We start from the raw sequence: 7,502 nt of genomic DNA, 5'->3' as shown, positions 1-7,502 counted from the left end.
ATTTTATTGAAAAGTAAAATTTGTTCAGTAACTCATACTTATTTATGAACATACATATGTATGCATGTACGTGTGAGTACGATTTCATAATGTTTCCGCATGACTAACTTTTTTCAAAAAACAACATTCAATTTAAGAATAAAACAAAAGGGTGTAAATAAGATAGTTACGATGACAATATGGTTTTAGGGTTTTGTGGTCAACAAAAATTATAATATTTCTCGGAAGCCAGGTATTAGTCTTTGTAACAGTTTTACAAATGTAAATTTGCCATTTGTTAGCTATTCAATATACAATTTAAGTTTGCAAAGTTTTTATTTATGCTGGAGGATGGGTCTTATGTCGAATTTCATCGCTATGCTGCCACTTTTTTGCCATTTATGATAGTAAAAATAATTTTCTGAAGGGGACCTTATATAGGCCGATGTCCGTCATTTATATTTTCGAGTACCTAAGCAGTGTTCAGAGGGCTTGGTAGAGCCATATTTTTCAGTTTCAATACCAAACAAACGTATATTGTTGGATCGTCAAAACAAGGACCCAGAATATATATGTAAATTAGGGTGTCCCGTTGACCAGTTTTTTTGGACTAGTACCTCTCAAACGATGCGTTTTAATGTACAAAATACGAGAAAAATAAAAAACACTTTTTCAAAAAAGGTCCTCAGTTTCTTATCTGCGATTGAAAATCTTGATCTCAGTAAAATATATTAAAATAAATGTCTGCAATCTTTTCGAAATGGGTCTCGAGAATTCCGTAATTTTGAGCTTATCGCGCGGAAAATAATGAAAATGAATTCTAAAAAATTCTACAATCGACCAAACCAAATGCCAAACTTTTTTTAATGTTTTTCTGCGCAAGCTATAAATTACGACAATTTTGACACCTATTTCGATAAAAACCGAAAATAATATACCTCGCCAACCCTCTAAAAATCATTTTGTGGACCAAAAATACTCTAAAATTTTAAAATCAGCTCAAAATTACGGAATTTTTTAAACCTATTTCAAAAAATCTAAGATATTTTATTTTTCAAAAATTATACTGAAGATTTTCAATCGTGTTCAGTACATTAATACGCATCGATAGAGAGGTATTCCTCGGGACACTCTAATGTACATATGTATATGTATATACTTTGTTGGATCTATGACTAAAATTTCGATGTTTTACATGTAATTCAAAATTAAATGCAGATCATCTATTGCAAATTTTGGTAGTTTTAAAAATACTAATTAACATTTAATTAGTATTATTAAAACAAAAAATTGTTTTCAAATGTTTATTTTATAATTAAGATATAAATTATTACGATTAGTGGCATTCTTATTTTATTGTTATTATTTTTGTTTTCAGATCTTTATCAGCGTTAAGGTAATATTTTTTTAATTAGTATAAGTTGATTAAAATATTGAATTGTTGAAGTTTCAATACAAGTTGTAAGTACAATAAATCTTAATGTCCACTTTAAATTAATGTTCTTCTGTAATACATCATAAAGTTTAGGAAATTTATATAAAAAGAATTTATGTTGAAATGCATCTTGTCATTAAGACGAACGTGTTGATTCTTTTAATTGCAAAGTGTTTGTTCTAGTTTGGTGGTTCAACGTTGACACAGACGTTATTCCCTTTTGCTATTTTGCATATTATTATAAGTAATTTTAATTTCTCCGTAAAACCATAAAACTAATGGAATCCATTAGTAAAATCCCTTGCAATTTTAAGCTGAACAAACTAACGCATAGATGGATGGATGGTTGAATGGATGTGGTAGTTGAATGTAATGTTGCAATTGTCTCCATCTGCACCAACATCAACAATAATAATGATGATAATGATGACAGTGGTAGTGGAGGTGGGTCCGATGGTGTTGATGAAGGCATGCATTTGCATGCTTCATCAGAATCATTAGAAACAACAAAAAATTTCAAAGATCTATGAGTTTTGAAATGGTTTTTGGTTGCTGTTGTCGTTGTTGTTGTTGTTGTCATCATCATCATCATTTTCCCTCTAATGACAATTCATGGCAAACACCACAAGTGGCCAAAAAGGCTGAGCATACTACCGCCATTCATTCATGAATAATGCAACAACTTTTGTTGTTGTTGCTGTTGCATGTTACTACGACTGTTGTTGTTAAGCTACATTTATGGTAATGCTCAGAATTGTTTGGTCATTCACGGTGTCACATCTATGGTGGATGTCAGTTACAATTTTTTCCACATTTTTTCATTTTTTATTTTCTGAAAAACCCACATTGAGGCTGCTTCAATGGATACACCACAATGATGATGAGGTTTTGGTGGCTACAGAATTTTTTTTTATTTTATATGTTGTCGGAAAAAATCTATTTGAAGTTTTATCATTTGTATGCATCAACACTTTGTTGAAGCATGCCAGAAAAAGAGAATTTTATATCTATACATTTTTCAGTTAACCGTTAAAAGTATCGCTTTAAAAAGGATTGTGGTCTGAAAATAAAAAGATTTATCTATATGTATCAAATCCTTAATGTTATTTACTTAATCCCTACGATAACAACAATGGCAATGCGAGGAGTAGCAGCAACAACCAAAAGAAATTGAATGTAATTATATTAATGTAAAATTTGTATTATTTCATTCACCTGAAGATAAGATACAATTTGTATGAGAGTATCTGGATGTGGGTGAATGGGCGTAATAGAAAAGTACTCACGTAAATTAAGTTTACCTACACACATTTTGTGTTCAGATACATATATGTATGTATGTCTGAGTGTCTGCACAATTTACAAATGTGTGCATAAGTTTAAGAGCATTAAAGCAGCGATAATCACTTTGTTTGCCAAACCGCATCTAATCAAATTAAGTACATTTCGTTCGTATCATTTTATGCGAATTTGCAAAAATACAAACTAAGTAAGTATAAATCAGTTGTAAACGAGAAGGGACAAGGGGTTAAATTGTAAAGATATTGAGCCTTTGTTTATTATCTAGTTACGAAAGTTTATTATCTAGTTACGAAATCCTATTTTATTAATTAAAGAAACTTTAAATAGCTCTCAGCTTCAAATGTAGTTCGTTTGTTACTACACACAGAAAAAAGATCGATAGGAAATCGGTTCCCGATGTAGATATTTAATAATGTCAACAAAAATTCCATCTCTGTCATTAAAAAACTATGAATTTAACTAATTTTCTGTATTCAGGCCTGAAAAATCATGATTGTAATTGAATTGTGGTTAAAAGAATTTTCAAATCAGTAATTTTAACCGAAATGTGTCTGTTATGAATTTATTTTATTAATTCTGCAAATACTTCCGAATTTAATTTAGCATTCCAACGTATGAATTTCAAATATTAGTTATTATTACCGAAAAGAAGGTTAAGCTAACCAGTTTTAGTCAAATAAACATTATTCAGTCATTGCAACCAATTCTCCATTAAAAACACCTAAAAATTCGGTTATGGTAATAGAACTTAAATTAATTCGATGTTCCTAATCGAATATACTTGATGTTTGATGTTTAAAAAAATTATTAAAACAAAAAGAATATAAAATTCACAAATATTTTTAGAAGATAAAAGATACCGATGATTAAAAAAGAAAAAGGTACCTAATGTTATTCATTTAAAAATCAAGATGAAATTAGATTTTATGAGATTATAATATGCTGCAGCAATAGAAGCAAGAATTCTAGGGCATACAAACCATCAAGATACTATAAACTATTCAACATGGAATATTTGGTCAAGAACTAAAATCAAAATCTTATATACGCTCAAGCCAAGGGTCATATATGTAAGTTATTCCAAAAATGGGTGCAAGATGTTAAATATAAGTTATTTTATCAGAAAATATTAATATTTTATAAAATATCATTGTGTGTAAATACATTCCACAAATTTGTGTACAATATAAAATATTTCAAATAGTATAACTGTATGTTTTAATTGTTATTACCGAATTGTATATTTAAACTATTCTGCTTTCCATATATTCTGTAATTCCAATCGAATTTTTCGGCTATTGCAATAAAATTATGATATAGTACTCCGAACCGACTAAATTCGATTGGAAACAAATTCGGTTACAACAACGAATCTGTTTTCTCTGTGTATTAATTTAATTTCTAATTATACATTCCTAGATGTCGTTAAATTGGGAATAAATGGACATTGCATCAGTGGAAATTTTACTGTCTTTTTTATTAAGTTGATGTTTTACGGATATGATTCCAAATAAAATGTTAATCTCTTTTTAATGTTTTCCTTCCAAAGAAGTAAAAAAAATATCGTATAAATTAAAAAATTGGAAACAACAAAGAAATATCTGTCTGAGCTCCTTTGGACATTTGTTGCTAGGACCAATGGATGAAAAGTCCAACTCCTCTAAGTCCGGCAGTTCTTGACCGATAGAGCTGAAAATTTGTTTCTGGGCTACTATCCAATCCGATTTTTGAGTTTGGTCACTTGACATGAAATTGCCCATATACATATGTATGTATATACATATTAGTGCAATATATAGTCTGATCCTCACTAAAACCTTTTTACACTATATAGTTTATTGGGCTACTACATCACCTTAAATTATCAAAAATATCTATAACAAATTTAAACGAAACAAGATATCCTTGTATATACATAAATACATATTTTTTGTTCTTATGGTGAAATAGGCTTAATTTGTTTCAACACTGCTTGTAATTTTTAATTATTTCTTTTTCCTATTTATTAGTGATTATGTTGCTAATGAACGAAAATAAAACTTTTTAAGTAATTCTCTGATAGATAAGTAAGTATTGGGTATCATTAATATTATTTACTGACCTCAACATTTCATTGCCAATTATAGAACTTCATGAGTATGATATACATATGTATATATGTATGTATATAAATGTAATGCCTGTATGTGTGTGTAAACACATAGATACATTGATAGGTACATGGGTAAAAACATGTTTTAGCCAATTAGTAATTCATTGTGAAACATCCTGATTATCAAGTACTAATTACTGTAAAAATAAAAGAGAAAACTTCGACTACTCCTTAATAAGTCTGCTTGATCATATATCTTAAAAGCAAAACACATAAAGTTCTACATTGATAAGTGAAATTGTTTAAGGGCTGTTTAGGAAAATACGTTTCCATGAACAAAAATAAAATAAAAAGTTTAGATACATGCTTTTTTTTCTTCTTCAATCGAACTAATTATCTACTTTTGTTCTTAAAAACTTACTTTTTCATCTGTTTATTTGATTTATAACTAGAGCAAAGGAAAAAAGTACAAAAGTACTGACAATGATGTTCATTATAAATTTTGTTGTTAAAATGAAACAAGTAAGAGTGTTATGTACGGCTATGCCGAATCTTAGATACCCACCATCAAACCGTGTGAGATTGCTTCCCTATAAACATTAGGTTGATATATGCATAGTGCTTAAGTCCTTTCTTATTAACAAAATAATAATTTTTAAAAAGAAAATATTTTTGTCCAACTTTTAAACCAAATGGGCGGTAGAATCAAGTATAGGCCGGTTGTCGTAAAATTTGGTAGATAGATTTTGGCTCGTATAACACTTATTTGTTGCGAATTTCATCGCTTTACTCGCATTTTATTGCCAGAAAACAGCGTTAAAGTAGTTTTCTGAAGGGAGGTAAGGTCAATTATAGAGAGATTTCGGCTTGTAAGAAATTTACTTATGTCGAATTTCATAGCTATACTCGTATTTTTAAGCCTGCAATGAGCGTTAAAGTCATGGACCGATCCTCATAAAATTCGGTAGAGAGAATTTGTCTTACATTTATGACACTTATTTATGTCGAGTTTTGTCGCTATAATCGCATTTTTAAAACAGTTATGAGTGCTAAAGGTTTTTTTCGGGGGGGCACTAATTAATTAATATATCGATCAACTAAATATGCAACAAAATATCTTTCTTATTTATTTAATTTTTTTATATATATATTAATAAAATTTTAAATTTATTAAAAATATATAAAGCCATATATAATATTACTGCCAAAAAAATATCGAAAAATTTTAATTTATCAAGAGAAGAAAAATAATAACAACATTAGCACCATACACGTTTCATTTTTAATCCATGACATACAAAGTTATTTTCTTAATGACTTTATTCCAGCTTTTTTCTCATTTTTACTACATTTTGTTTTCATCAAGGATTAACAATGACATAAAACACACACATATTTATTTACTTATACATATAAATACTTACTTATATACAATAATATGTATGTATGTGTGGAAGGAAATAAGTAAAGAATCCTTTTAACAAATACGACTAAAAACTCTCATTCTGATGATTGATGTTTTAAGAAGGATGGATGCTGTTGCTGCTTCTGGAATTTGTTCTTAATTTTGACTTGTTGTTATTTTTGTTTTATTGTTTGCTGTTTTTTTTACTGAAGTAACAAATTATTTTTATCGTTAAGAATTGATTACTTTATCGTAACCTTTAGACCTTAATGAAACATAAATATTTTAATAGCAACAATAATAACATGGAAGTAAGTGTCACCCATTCTTTTAATTTGATGTTGTTGTCGTGCTCGGAATGATTGTTTGAAAACATTTCTCACCTAGTTATTAAAATCTAGTTCGAAATTATATAAAATGTACTCTCATTTTCATTTACGTAGAAGTATAGTTTAATTCTGATGGTGGTGATGATGACTATTGGTTTTGGATTCTCAACACGTTTGGATTTTACGCACGTATTTTGCTTTTATGATTCCTTTGACACCACATTTACACAGACTCTACAGCTACTTCTGCTGGTATTGGTATTCTGTTTTTACTTTTTATTCATTATTTGGTCCTTGGAAAAAGGTGTTTGTGCCAAGTAATTATAAAGGAATTAATTCAGTAGATTTAAACTTTATGAACGAAAGTTATAAAATTTAACTGCTTCATTAATGAAGTTGTATAGGAAACTACCCAGCAAAAATAAAACGAAGTACTTGCAAAAGAATAACATTTATCACCACTTTAAAAGTAGCACTAAGTGAATTTTTTAACCTTCTGAGGAAGTGATGTTTAAAGACTTCCGAATATGCGAAAATAATTCTATTTTTTTTTCAAAGCTGAAGATATTTTTTTGTTCTGTTTTATTAAATGTATCTATTACCCTCATTAATGTTAAAATTATTTAAGTCAAATTAGTTGTATTCTATAATAATACAATTTTACTTTCGAATAACTTCCATAAAAAGAGCATAAAAATTACTTCTTGAGAAGACTTCAGAAGTAGTGAATTTGGAATCAAATAAAAAGGACAAGCCTGTGTTAAAATCATCACTTCTTCAGCTCTTTTTCAGTACTTCCATGGAGTAAATTCTACTTCTTTTTCGCTTCTTTGGAAGTTCTTTTTTTTGCTGGGTACAGTTGGTTTGACAATATACATATATGCCTCTATAAGTATGAGTACATTACAAAATTCTGAAACAATCAGTTTTTCGGGCGTAAAGCGTAGATATTAAAGAAAA

The sequence above is a fragment of the Lucilia sericata genome, unplaced genomic scaffold (genome assembly GCF_015586225.1).
Source record: "Lucilia sericata isolate MDLA Ls3-8-SP2 unplaced genomic scaffold, ASM1558622v1 Contig000019F_arrow, whole genome shotgun sequence".
In the NCBI taxonomy this organism is placed as follows: domain Eukaryota; kingdom Metazoa; phylum Arthropoda; class Insecta; order Diptera; family Calliphoridae; genus Lucilia; species Lucilia sericata.
The sequence above is the reverse complement of the archived record's forward strand: the minus strand, read 5'-3'. Positions refer to the sequence as shown.